The following is a 14,243-nucleotide window of genomic DNA, read 5'->3' as shown; positions in this document are numbered from 1 at the left end:
GGGGTGCGAGAAGAGCGGCTGCCGCTCCTGCTGCTGCTGCTACCCGCCGGGCTTTGCTTCTTGCAGCGCTTTCTCGGGCGCCGCTGGCGGTCAGCCACCTACTCCGTTTGCCTTCGCGTTGCTCAGAGCTGACAGCAGCCCGCTCTCGATGCTGACAGCTGGAGCTGCCGAGTTGCTTTTCATGCTGGGCAGGTGTCAGCTCGTTTTTGCAAATCGCAGCGAGAGATTTCCTTTTTCACAGCGATGTGTTGACGCAGCCCGTTCGTGACCCTTCATTGCTCCGCAGTGTTTGGCTTTTTGCAGTTACTGCTGGACGGGCAGTTTCCTCCCCATATTTGTGCAGTTGTTTACTTCTGTGTCATCGTGTTATACTCATTCTGCATCTTATTGATCTTTTTTCCTAGATAGCTGCAAGTTCAAATCCTGTCCTCTGCCTCCCTGCATGCAGCCCCTGAAGGTCCCACAAGCATCCTTTGCATTCCAGCATCTAAAATCTTAATGAGCCTTTTTAATTCCTGTCTGGGACAAAGCAAGCAGATGTAATCCATCTCTAGAAGCCTCCGGTTTATTTAGGCTGCAGTTGGATGCACAGTTTGTTATCATTCTCATATTTCATTTTGTTTGGCAGCGTAGTTGCATAAACATCCCCCACGGCACCTCTCCCGGGGCAGAGCTCAGGGCTGGGAGTAAATCAGGGGGACAGCAGGGATGGGGGTGGCACAGACTGCACAGCCAGGGCTACTGCTGGAGCAGATGCATCTCTGAGCACTACAGTTATGTCCCGTGGTGCTTTTCATCCCTTGGTACTTGGCACTGGCTTTGCCTTTTACTTGTTCCCCAATGCCTATGCCACAGCTTGACGTGAATCCGCTGGAATTTGAGCAAGTGTTGTTTCTGTCTGTAATTCCCCCTCAAACTTCAGTGGATTAAGGAATTCATGAGTAAGCTAAATTCCCACCACACTTCATATCCCCTCTTCCGCACTGGGAGACTTCTTCGTGCATTCAGTATTTTTTCCTGAGTTGCTGACAGCTCCTCCAGACTCCGTGTTCTCCTTAGGTTGACCTGCCTTGGGTCCCTCCTACTGCATCTCATCTGCTCCTGCTGACTGTGTTTTTCCCAGCTCCTCCTGTGCTGAGACCCAATGTCTCTCTGCTTTCCCCATCCCTAGTTTCTCATCATTCATCTCACCTTCAGAACAGTGGCAGGAAGGGGGTGCTGAGCTCCGTGGCCCTGCTGCTCACGCAGTGCCATATCCTGTGTTTATCCAAGTATTAGGAATCAACATTTTGTTTCTGCCTTTCCCAATGTGCAGTTTACCCCACACTGTTGTTTCGCTCATATGCATTCTGACCTTCAGTGCGGGCTGAGCTGCCAAACTCTGTGTTTAGGAATTTCCCTCTTCAAGCCCGACGCAGAGCAGTGGGTAGGATTGTAGGGCTCGTGAGGCTGGAAGGGTGCGGGAAAAGCAGCGATTCTGGGAAATCACGTGGCACTCCCAGCATTTGGAAACATTTAAGGCTGCAAGCCATGATACAAGCTCACAGTTGTGCATGTTTTGGGCACTGCATCAAGGCAAGGCTGTAGCTACTGCAGAAGGCAGAGTATGGCCTGAGTCATTCGTTTGGACAAGCCACACCCTTCCCCAAAGGAGCTCCTCCATCCATGGGGAAATGACAGACAGCTGCCATGAGGGAACAGTGCTCTGGTTTTACTCAGATGCTGTCTGGTTTTCATTTTTATGAATACAGAGATGTTCGTGTCAGCTTCAGATGTTTTGCAAGGCTGGACTCCCGAGGATTCAGCATTGCTGAAATTCTCCTTTTGCCTCAGAAATGCTGCAGCTGGATCCCTCCCTCCTGGCTATAAGTGAGGCTGGGGACAAGCTCCTCCAATGGCCTAGGTTCCCCAGGGCTGCCAGGCATTGCTGCATCTAGTGACATCTTCGTGCTGTGCAAAGGGAATTTTCCACCAAAGAAGGTCTGAAATACATACAGTGAGAAGGGATTCCCTTTCTATTGCCTGTTTTGGGGTAGCCCAACTCTCTGCATTGCAAAAGACACTTTACCCCTCCTGCAAGGCAGCGGACGGTAGCAATAACTGAGCTGCAGGACATTGGGCAGGAGGTGGATGTATAGTTGATGGCCAGCCTATAAACCATAACCATCCATCAGTCACCACTGGCATCAGGATCTTCATGTGTGACACTGGCAGTCCCTGGAGGTCTTCCAGAAGGCTCTTATTTTTCTAGGGCAAGACATCAATGTGGGTATGGTCACCATTCAGGATCTACCCATCTTCAGGGGAGGCAACCAGGGAGCAAGCTCACAGCAGGACCCTTGCCTTGGTCAAGGCTGCATATCTGCATGGCTAACAGAGAGCTCCTGGCCAAAACCTGCCCTGGGGTGTAACTGAGGGGTACAAGCACTTTAGGTCACATTTGGCCTGCTTTAAAGCAGCTGTTGCTTGAAGAAAACGAGCTGAAGCTGTGAGTTCTGTTTATAACTTTTCCCATTAGCAAAAAATTACTGTAGGTCAATGGCAGCAGCTTTCTTCTCCAAGTGTTACAACATCTCCTGCTGTACCACAGTGTGTCTCCCCTTTGCTTCTGGAAAGGCACAGAACTCCCTAAAGACATCCACATCAAAGGCTGTCCTCCCCCATGTGCCTCCGGTTCCCCTCAATATGCTCAGCTATGTAAGGGACTTGCAGACAGCAGCAGCAGCCTGTCTTCTTAGAAAACCACAACTGTTGGCCATAGGGATCTTCACTGAAGTCACAGATTCATTGACATTGGAAAAGACCCCTAAGATCATCTAGTCCAACCATCAGCCTACCACCAACATTGCCCATTAAGCCATGTCTCTCAGTGCCACGTCTCCGTGTTTCTAGAACACCACCAGGGATGGTGACTCCACCACCTCCCTGAGTGACATGTTCCAGTGACAGAGGGCTCCTTCAGAGAAGTTTTTTTTCTAATATCCAATCTGAATGCAATCCTTCATAATTTATTTGCTGACAACATGTGCAGGAGAGAGTTGCCCCTGTGATGGATGTGCTGCCAGTGAGATGGTTCACTGAAGGGGCCTAGGGCTCCTGGCTAATGAACAGAGTTTGCAGAAGCTGGGCTTGCTGAGCCTGGTAGAACAGAATAAAGCAACCTGTGAAGAGTGGTTGCAATGATAACAGAACTGAATGCTTCTCAGTAGTAGCCAATGGTACACCATAGGAAAACGGAAACAGGTTATGTCTCCCTGAGTTCCATGAACAAGGATGTTGTGCAGCCCCAGAGATGTGGTAAACTCTCCACTCAGAGGTTTTCAAGGCTTCATTAGGCAAAAGCACAGGTTGACCTGAGCTAGCATTGCAGATGATACTGCTTTGCATGGGAAAATGGACTGGAGGCTGCAGAGCCTCCTTCCAGTGGTGCCAGCATCCCTTGCCAAGAGCAAGGAATCGAAACTGCTCCTGTTCTTCTGTAGTCTTTAAACATTGACCTATTGTTCTAAGGAAAAGGGCAAAGAGAGGGAAAAAAATAATTAAGGGTAGCTAGAATGGCTTGTATCTCCTCAGAATCACACTTTTGTTTTGTTCACCACCCACCATGGTCTTGCTCCTTGGGAAGTGAGCCCGTGTAAGGGTGGGATTTCCTGCAAGGCCTCACTTTCTTGTAGTGTTTCTCCAAGAAGCGATGCTCACTCAGGATGTTTGTTCTTGTTAATACTGGAGCATAAACACATCCCAGCTGCAAACAGGGACACAAGGCAGGGCTCCAGGCTCACAGTAAACTGGAGCACTGTGCAAAAAGATTTGGGAGTTTTTAGTGAGCTAAAGTTGACTTGAATTTGTCAGTGCAGTTGCTTTCTTTGTATTTTCTGTATTTAACATAATGTCAGTTTTTTTTTCTTCCACTGTGCGACAAGTAAGAAGAGCAGAAGATAGTTCTTGAAAAGAACTATGAGGAGACTGATTTGCCAACCTGCCTTCCCAGACTGCCTTGGAGCATGAAGCTGAGTGCAGCAGAGGTTCAGCAGGGCTTGAGGGTGACCTTCACAGAGACATTCATTGCTCCTCCTGAACCTCTGGCACTACATTAAACTCTATTAAACTAACCACAGAATGCAGACCACATGGAGCAAGATGCTTCAACCCATGATCCCAAGCAGCTGGGCAGCCCAGGATGTGGCACAAAACAGCTGCATTGCTTAGGATGAAGATCTCTCCAGCCCAAAGCTCTCTCTACACCAGTGACAAAAAAAGATGCCCAGGGAAAAGAGAAATGATGGGAAGAAACTTTATATACCCCCCAAATACTCTCCCAGACATCTACGGTTGATGGCTTACATGTTTCTTGAGCCAGGGCGGTGTCTGCATTTGAAAGTGGATGGGAATTGCTAAGTTATGGTCTGAAGCAATCATTGAGCACCTGGTGAAGGGACACAGCCAGCCCTGGGAGCACAGGAGAAAGCAATTCACCTGTGTGAACAGGTTCCACCCCTCCCTATGCCTCATTTAAGGGTTGCCTGCCACAAGGGAAGGGTCTCTACCTAAATTTTTTTTTTATTTTTTTTATTTTTTTTGGGGGGGGGAGGAGGTATTTAGTGAGCCCATATCCTTGGGATGGGTAAGTGAATTTTTTTTTTTTTTTTTTTTTACTGGCTTTTGACCATCACTTTTCTAGGGGGTAATTTAGAACTTGTTATCTGCTATTGCTTTTGCTATGAAGGAACTCATAATGTTCTGTTTCTCTTTCTCCATCCTTGTCTCTTTCCTTCTGAGCACAGCTCACCTTTTGGCAGATGTAGTACCCTACACCAGAGGGCTGCTGCAGCTTATGATATGCTCTGTGGGAAAGCATGCTGTTTGTTTGGTACTGGATCTTGTGCCTCCTGTCTTCATCTGATACCTCCACGGTAGAAAAGGCAATTTTTCTCTTTCCTCAGCTGTTTTGCAGACTTCCATCTTCATAATTTCTTGTTCCTCTGTTAGTAACTCCTAGAGTTTCTATGGAAGGGGAGCAATGCTGTGGGCTGGATGCCTCCTGTGAGACCAGGCTGCCCAGGGCCCCATTCAGCCTGGCCTTGGGCTGGGCAGCGGTGTCAGGACCTCAGTTTCTTCCTTATACATAATCTAAATCTACCTTCCTTTAGTTTGATGCTATTACTCCTTGGCCTATAGGTTGCTCTTTAGGGGTTACTTAATGGCATAAACAGTTTCTCTGGTTGCTACGGGGAAATGATACAGTTGTGAGTAGGAGGTGGTGCACATGGCTGGGGACATCACTCATGTGGCAGTCATTCTCTGCCCCATGTGCAGATGATCTTGGAGATCTGATGGAACCTGTGGTCTTGAGGGGGAGGGGAGGGAGAGCTAGGGTTAGGATATTGAGCAGGATATGCTCTGCTACAGTCTAGGAAAATTACTTAAAATATCACTAAAATATCAGATTGCTGGAAGCCTCCCAAAGCAAAGCTGCCACCAAATGGTAGACTTTCTTTGGGTAGGTTCATAGGGTATGTGTGGAGATTAGCATCTGCCCTGGGGTATGTGGTGCAGTTTGGGCTGTACTATTCCCACCATGCTACCCAGTCTGGCTTGGTCGATGCACTCTGCTTAGACAAAGGGACAGCAACTCTTCTCTGTTCCTTCTCTGCTAACCAACCCTCAGCCAAAATGACCCCATACTGAAATGCCTTAATATACTCCATGAGGAGAACTCTGGTAGAATTGTGAGAAAGAAAAGTGTTCCAAGACCTAGTGGCCTTCTACGTCCTTGTCCTTTTCCAGGATAGTCTGATGGCTGGCCCATGTGGCAATTAATGCATTGGTTGTATTGCAGTTTAAGCTTGTGGTGTCTATAAAGACATACTTAGAAAGGAAGCATTTCCTGGATAAGCCTGGGTAGAAACCCATAGAGCATGGACTGAAGCCTTTCCTACTTGATGTTGCTGGCTGGAGGCTGCTCAATCCATAGGACTGAAGTGTCAGTCTTCCCTTCCAGATGTTGCATGGAGTGACACAGACTAGAGCAGTCATAGGCATGGGTTGGTGGTTGGACTGGATGACTTGAGTGGTCTTTCCAACCTTAGTGATTCCATGAAGTTATTTAGCACTCTGACTCAGATTGTTTTGCTGGTGTTTAAGCACTGGGAGAACTGGAGTCTTTCATAGTCCTCTGGGTTTCATTCTCAAAGAAGAACCAGTGCACAAATACTATTTGGTACCCTTTGGTGTGTAGAGGCACTGAAAAAAATCTGCAAACCTGGCCCTCAAGAACCTAAATTACTGCAAAATCAGTGATACTGCAAATAAAATACTAAATACTGCAAAATCATGCTCCAGAGAGCTGGAGCATGTGAGGGAAATCGGGGGGGGTTGAAATGTCAAGGAGCACGTGTATGCCACAGACAGTCCAGATCAATGCAAAGAGCAGAGAGGAGAAAAGATGTGGTCAAGGGAAAGAGGAACCTTGCTGCTAGGTCCTGTGATGTCAGCTCACTGGTTTTGTTCAAGGTCAGCAGATAGATAACTGTGGGAGAAAAAATTGAAATGGGTTTGTGCAGCAAATAGGGAAACTCAGAATTAACTGCTGAGTGGTCAGTGACAGTGACACAAGGAAAGTAAAAGAGAAGTAAGGCGTTGTGGGAGAGACGTGGCCTTGCTAGAGGAACAAGATTCTACGAAGCTTTTACATGGCCTCTGATATCTGCATCTATCACTTCTGTTATTCCTTATTCCTGCTTCTGAGGGTGAAGAATGTCTCTCTGTGGGGGCTGCAGGCAGGGCAACAAGTACAGAAGGGAATCACACCTAGATTCTTCTTCATAGTTGACCACAGCATGGGAGCGTGGAGCTGTGCTTCCAGGCTCGCTTCACTTTGCTCAGAGATCCTAGTATGCATCTGCTCACTGTCATGGTAGAAGTGGTGTGGGAAGGAGGTGGGAGCTGGGAGGACAGGTCACATCTGTGCTTCACCTCCTGCTCTGTAAAGGACAGCACAGATCTCTTCCCTGGTGCTCAGAGAGGAAGATCTGCTGTGCTGTGGTTCTGGGGGCAAGGGGCCACCCAAACAGATAGCTGTTCCAAGGGAACAAGGCTAAATGCTTCTTCCCTCAGTGAAGCATAATGCAATGTCTGCAGTGGTATTGTTAAGCATCTAGCTTGGCCTGGGGGGAAAAAAAAATAAAAATTGCAAATCACTTCTTCAAGAATTTTTTTGGCTTGGCTCTGTTCCACTTGCATTATGAACTGAGGCGTATCTTAATGTGCCTTGTGCTGGACATGTAAAGTGGACAGTTTTTGTAGAAACACAGCTTATCTACGTGCTTAAATCTGTGCAGAACATGACTTGAAATCACTGCTGTGATTACAGATAGGTATAGCTGTGGCAATATGGGCTGCGTTATGTCAACTCAGTTTCTGACTGTTCAGGGCTGATTTCTTTTTTCTTAGCTGGTGATAGCTGAATGGGACATGAGATGGCTGAAAGTTCTCTTGCCAGTATTTTACTGTAATGAGGGAAAAATTAAAGCAAACAAACAGAAAGCAATTCAAACACAATTCAGCTGTGTGGAGGTAGGCCAATAAAAATAAGCTCTGATGTCCTAATTTTTTGCTAGCTGCCGGCTGACCCCATGGATGCACACTGCATGCCAGCAGGATGGTGGCATGGGAAATCTGTGTGCCACTCTGTGCTGCTGCACAATTGTCAGCTTCAATCCACTTGAAAAGTGGGGTTCTCCAGGCACTGAGCCGGCCTTATGCACGGCCACTTCTTCCCCAAAAAGTTACAGACCTGTGTTGAGCAACAAGGGAGAAAGAGGACAGAGGAAATATGAGATGGAGGACTTGCAGGCTATGTGCGTTCCTGGGCTGATGAAATTGCCATCTGCCTTGCATCTGTGCTCTGGCACTTTTCATACAGTTTGTGGCAGAGGTGGCTGCAATCAGTCCTCAGCTCTCATGGACAAAGAACTGGTTTTGGTACTTGATTTCCCATTAAGTACCCCACGCTCTGTCAGAAATAATGGGGCAATGCTCCATGCTGTGGTTGGATGCTGCTGCACCACATTCCCTCAGACCAACGTCATGTTTCCCTGGTATCTGTCTTCAGTACAGCTTGGTGCAAATGTCACTGTCTTGTTCGGTGCAAATATTGGCACAGGCTACCTAGAGAGGTGGTGGAATTGCTGTCCCTGGAGGTGTTTGAGAACTGTGAAGACAAGGCATGGAGGGACGAGGTTAGTGGGTATAGTGGGGGTGGGTTGAGGTAGGTCCAGATAATCTTAGTGATCTCTTCTAACCTTAATGATTCTGTAAGTGTCCTCTTGCTTGATGGCCTCAGTCACAGCTCAGTGCCATCCTGCCTGGTGCAAGTCAGCAGCGCTACTTTCCCATGGCACTGGCTTTGTGCAATGCCTGTTAGTGATTTGCTGTTTTGTAGTCATCTCCCCCTCCTTCCTGCTCTTCCCTTTACTGATCTGATTTACACACATGTTGTGTATGGGCATGTATTTGTCTGCAGGAAATAAAAAGCTGTGTTTGATGGCATTCATTCACAGCACTTCTTGCACTCAGATGGATGAAGGAATGACCATGAAGGAGGAGCAGACACAGACTGAGCAGCAAAGCCTCTGCAAAGCAAGAATGCCTCACCCTGAATTCAGCTGCTCACATCAAGAAGTCTGGCCATGCAGCTTGGAAAGGGCCTCTTTTTGGGAAGTTGTGGGTAATTCTTTACTTTCATTTTCTTTACTATGAGAGTGGAAAGGTGCTGGAACAAGCTGCCCAGTGAGGTTGTGGGTGCTCCATCTCTAGAGGTGTTCAGGGCCAGGTTGGATGGGGCCCTGGGCTGCCTGGTCTGGTATTAAATGGGGAGGTTGGTGGCCCTGCATGTGGCAGGGGGTTGGAGATTCATGATCCTTGAGGTCCCTTTCAGCCCTGGCCATTCTGTGATGCTGTGTAATTGCAGGGATGAGTTTAGGACAGGATGCTTGTGTGTAGGACTGCTCTTGCAGACCAGCCAAGGTGCATCTGTGCAGAGCTGGGTCCCTTTTGTGGGGCCAAGTATTCCTAACCAGGCTGTGTGTCTGCTGAGCTAAGCTTTAGCTTGACACATGCTGCTTTACCTCTGAAGGCATTTTGACCTCAGATGGCACAGAAGTTTCACAGATTAAGAAATCCTGGCTGCTAAGTATGTGGGTTTTTTTTTCTTTTTTTTCCCCTCCCTGTGATCTATGCCTCAGGTTGTGGAAATACTAAAACATTCCTTGGCATGATTGGTGCTGTATTCCCTGTTACCCAGGGGAAGGGGAATGATCTCTTCTGCTCAGTTTTTTCCGAGTGAGAAGAGAAACTGCATTAAGAACTGCTGACCACGTGGAAACATGGCACTCAGCCAGCTGAACCTCTGCAAGGTATCATTTGTCAGCAATGGTGCTAGAGCTTTTAGCAATGGCTGCTCTGCCTCCAGATCAATGGAAAACAAGCATTTGCCTTGATTTCGTCACATCACTACCCAATAGAGAGGTGGTGGTTGTGAGCCAGTTGTGGTCTGACCATGTGGGTCATCTCTTGGGCTTTCTATCACAGCTGTGACATCCCTTCTGCACCCAAGTGTGTGCTCCTGGCTCCTGTTGTCAACCATGGAACCCCTGGTGTCCTTGCCCAGGCTGTGCCCACATACAGGCTTGCTGGTGGAGCTGTCTGGAAAAATGAAACCCCAAAGTCCAACAGCTCTGTGCAGCTTGTTGCTTAGCTCCAAGACCAGCCACACTGACCTCTGGGGGCTGATGTTCAGCCTTGGCCTTTCAGGCACACACTGATATATTTGTTCTTGTCTTACAAAAAGCTTCAGAAGTCAAGGGATTCAGGACTTTGGATGTCCTAAATTCCAGTCCTGAATACAGGAAGTAGAGGTAAGACTGTAAAATTGTATCATATTTTCTGGTTATTAAATTCACTTGTACATTAAGTGAGAATTATATAACTGGAACACTGAGGTTTCTGAAGGCTCACAAGCCTGGAATAAAAAGGAGTCTGCACTCTGTTTCTTCCATGATGTGACAAAGCTCCTACAGCACTGTGAACATGCACAGCCCGTGATGTATTAATCAAAGGCAAAGTAAACAGGAGAAATAATGACCAGGACCCACAGTGGGAGCCAGTGCAGAGCATGGGAAGAGGAAAGAGGTCTCACTTCAGCTTGACTATATCGAATCCCAGATGCTGTGACTTGGCCAAACAAAATACACTGATGTAGCATCTTTCCATGGAGGAAAAAATGTTCAATATCTAGAGAAGTGTTCTTTGAAGGTCTGAAACTGGACAAAAGACTAGATATGGAGTGTAAGAGGGGGTACTGTGTACAAGTGTGACGCAAGGATGGTAGACTAAGAAATTACATAAATATCAAGTATTACTTCTCTTACTTAAAACCTATGGATTTTATTGCCTCCATTTCTGTCTTGAAAGCATCCCTGTTAATGATTTTTTTTCCCTGTATGCAAAGGGATGTAAACAGATTGCAGAAATCTGCTGTGTGTTGATTTTCCTAATGCTAATTTGCCTATTAGCATGGAAACATTGCTTGCATACTACTGAAAGCAGAAATTTGTTTTTCAAGTCAGCCTATATAGAAATGTATGAAAATAGGAGATTAGTGTCATTTTAGATAATGAACTGAAGTTTGTGGTAGTGAGTTGCTCATGTGAGATAGTAGAAACTTACACTGGAAAGAAGTACTCAGTCAGAAACAGTGCAATTTCATGCAGAATTAATTGATTGGGTTACATGGGGAGATGGGCTGTGTCCCTTGCCCACAGGGGACATGGAGACTGAAGTTCAGAGGGAGGTGGAAGGTGGAGACTATTTTTTTTTTTTCTGTAAATTGTGGTTTCTACCCAAAAAAAGTTGGCTTCAGACATTGTTCTGGATGACAGATGAATCTTGTCTATCTTTAAAAGCTCCTATTGATTTTGTGCTGTACGTGCTGATCTGACAAAATGTTCCCCAAGTAAATGCAATCTGAGCTCCTCAAGAGAGGCTTCTGAGAGAAATCAAATCAAACAAAATTGGAACTTGGGCAGTCCCTGCATTCCCCTGTAATACCTCTGTCTTTATGGTATTATAATGGATCAGAAGGAGATCCTGAGCTGGAAAGTTAAACAAAGACCAACAAAAGACTTTTGAGTGCAGCTATGTGCACGGCAGGTACTTGGAGGCTGCTCTCTCATCCTCACTGTATTTCTGCAGCCTTGTTTCTCTAGGGCACCTCCAATGTTTTCCTTACTGCGGTACAGCAAAGGTTATCTGGATTACTGTTTGTGCCAGGCAGGATTAACAGAGTTACCCAAAAGAGTAACTTTGGTTGTCTTTTCTCTAAAAGAGTGGTAATGCTTTGGCACAGGCTGCCCAGGGAGGTGGATTCACCATTTTTGGAGGTGTTTGAGAACCAAGGAGATGTGGCACTGAGGGATGCGATCAGTGGATGTATTGAGATGTGTTGGTACTAAAGGATCCCAAGGTCATTTCCAGCCTTTACGGTTCTGTGATTCTGTGTGATCTTCGAAAGCTGCTAAGGTCCCTCTAGGAGCAGGTCTAACCTACCCAGAGCATTCAGGAGTTAGACTTGTTTTATTTCCTTCCCTCTCTTCCCCCTTCCCCCATCCCTTTTTCTATGACTCTTATGGCTCTCTTTGCTCCAGTGAGTGAAATCACAGTGCCAGTCTGTGCATCCTGCCTCTCTTGAATTACCCTGAACCCTGTGGTCCTTTGGAAGTGGAGTGGGTGGGTGCCCCTTACTGAGCATCCTGCAGTGCCAGAAAACTGCCTGTATCGGGTAGGCTAGCTGTGGCACTTTCATCCTCTCCAGATGACATTCATTCACATCTGCCTCCTCTCCAAGGGATGTCAAGGCCAGTGTGTGGTACAGTAGTGCCTGCAGGACGTCGTTTCAAGCAGGGGAAAAGCCAGAAGCTTCTGGATTGAATGCAGTGAAACACTCGTGTCACTGCCCAAATGCTCAACATAGCAAGTGGTAAACTACAACAAATGTTTGTGGGTCTGGATAGCCTCATGCAGGGTACCAAGGGGCAGCATGTATGATTGGGGTTTGGACTGTGCCAAGGACAAGGGATCTGCTGTGCAGGTAGGCAAAGATGATATAACCTACCATGCTTCTTGTGGCTGTGGTGTAGGGTAGAGGGGATGGTAGTAAAGCCAAAGACCAGAAACTTCATTAAGTAGGATGTAGCACTATTACCTTTGTCCCAATTGTTTATCTAATCTGTACTCTTGGTTGAGCACTGAGGCTGTGCTGCTCTTGCCAGTTGAGCTTAAGGGTTGGCCTCCAGCCTTTGGGGCAGGGCTTGAGAGCTCTTGAAGGCTCCAGGACCAATATTGTTCTACCCGAGAAGTTGTTATTGCTTCCTCCCTTTCAGAGTTCATCTCTCCCCGTCACAGCTGTTCTGATGTTAATGAATACTTTTGAGAGCTCAGCTTTTCTGTTAAATGCTAAGTTTTCTTCTATTAGTCCACTAGGAGAGTTATTGCAATTCAAGAGCTCTGTTCTGTTTGGGTGAAAATGACTTCGAGGAATGCACTGCTATTTATCTTCTTCAATGATGGCCTTTCTGGGTGCTCAGTGTGCCCTGTTGTGTCCCATCTGCTGAACAAGGAGTTGAAGTGTAATGGGAACACAGCCCAAGACCACAACTGAGTGGTATTTGGAGGGGAGCTGGCATGAACTTCAGAGAGTCATGGAGAGGTGAAAGAAGTAAATGGAAATCTCTAAGAGGACAAGAGCAGAAGAGAGATAAAAAATGGATTTATAGGAAAAGCTTCAAGCTGGTCAGTTCAAATGGGTTTTTTAAATTCAATTTCTAGAGGAGCAAGCCCTGTGTAGCAAACAGAAATGGTGTCCATCAGCGAGAACACTCACTTCACAATAGCATATTGCCTAAGAAAATGCAATCAGCCCTCCTCCACTAAGTGCACCCAGGCATCCTGATATGCAGCTGTTGTAGTGCATGCACTCTGATTTTCCTGCAGGTGAGGTGTGCTGCTTTCCTAGCTGTGTGGCTTTGCAGCTTTGCTAAAGAGGAAATCTGTGGTTGCTGCAGTGCTGAGTAATCCCTAAATCCTTTGATGTAAGCTGCCCTGTATTCATGTGGCTACAGAGGATCTAGTTTGTATTTTTAAGATACCAGCGTGGGTGATGCAGCCACATCCTCTTTTAAGTTGTGCAGGAAGGCAGCAATTAGCTCCCGTGGATTTCAACCCAAAGTGTGACAGCGCTTTGTGCAAGTGGGGTTTTGCTGGTGTCACACCCAGGCTGCCAGCATCCAACCTGCTCCCCAGACCATAGAATCAAACATAGCTTCATGGAATATCCCAAGCTGGAAGGGACCCATAGGATCACTGAGTCCAACTCTTGACTGGTGTCCTTTCTCAGCCATGCTCATTCCTAGTTAATACTTGCTAAACTAAATGCAAGCTGGTTTTATTTGTATCACCTTGCCTTTTTTCCCCCTCTAAAGTGGGGTCAAAAGCAGTATCAACAGAAGCTGCATGATAAAATCCAGGCACCCTGGCTGTGGACAATTTTATTTAATTAGTTTGTAGGAGTGCTATTTGTCAGTATTAATCTACCATTGTCGTCAGAAGACATTTGTGCGAACTTCTGCAAGTACCTGGCCATGTGTAATATGCCACACATGAATAAATGCCACTGTAAATGTTGAGTCATTTGGGAAGGTAAATAAATTGGCTTCCTGGGTTCTGAAAGCCAAAGCTTTTATAGCAGGATGAAGAGAATTGCACGACATGGTTCCATACGGCTTATAAAATGTGTATGAAAGCCATTTTGTCCTACCCATCCTAATTATGACGTATAAATAGACTCACTCTTCAAGCACTGAGTTAGTTGGAATCTTTTTTTTTTTTTAAAGGCCAATGTAATCACTTATATGATGCTTTTCTCTAGGCCCTTAACAGATCTCCAAATCAAAATGTAATTATTTATAGCAATAACATGACCTTTCACTCAACTGATAAAGAAAACATTGCACAATAGGTGACATTTGTCACGAGTGCTCAGTGCTGGTAGAAGTAATTTTAACATTTGACTATAAATTGTATTTGGGGTAAGAGTTCAACTCATGTGAAGCAAGTGTTGAGTTTACATGTATAAGAGAGTTTATCAGTGAGTGAAGTTATGGAAGGAGAGCCATGCACTACCCCTG

The 14,243-nt window shown here is 46.3% G+C and overlaps 1 protein-coding gene across 1 annotated transcript in view; it reads left to right on the top strand.

Moving 5' to 3' along the window:
• LOC128085926 (exocyst complex component 3-like protein) overlaps positions 1–14,243 on the top strand; it is a 55,718-nt gene that overhangs the window by 37,840 nt on the left and 3,635 nt on the right. The window lies entirely within an intron of this gene.

The sequence above is a fragment of the Tympanuchus pallidicinctus genome, unplaced genomic scaffold (assembly GCF_026119805.1).
Source record: "Tympanuchus pallidicinctus isolate F22 unplaced genomic scaffold, pur_lepc_1.0 scaffold3, whole genome shotgun sequence".
In the NCBI taxonomy this organism is placed as follows: domain Eukaryota; kingdom Metazoa; phylum Chordata; class Aves; order Galliformes; family Phasianidae; genus Tympanuchus; species Tympanuchus pallidicinctus.
The sequence above is the reverse complement of the archived record's forward strand: the minus strand, read 5'-3'. Positions and strand labels throughout refer to the sequence as shown.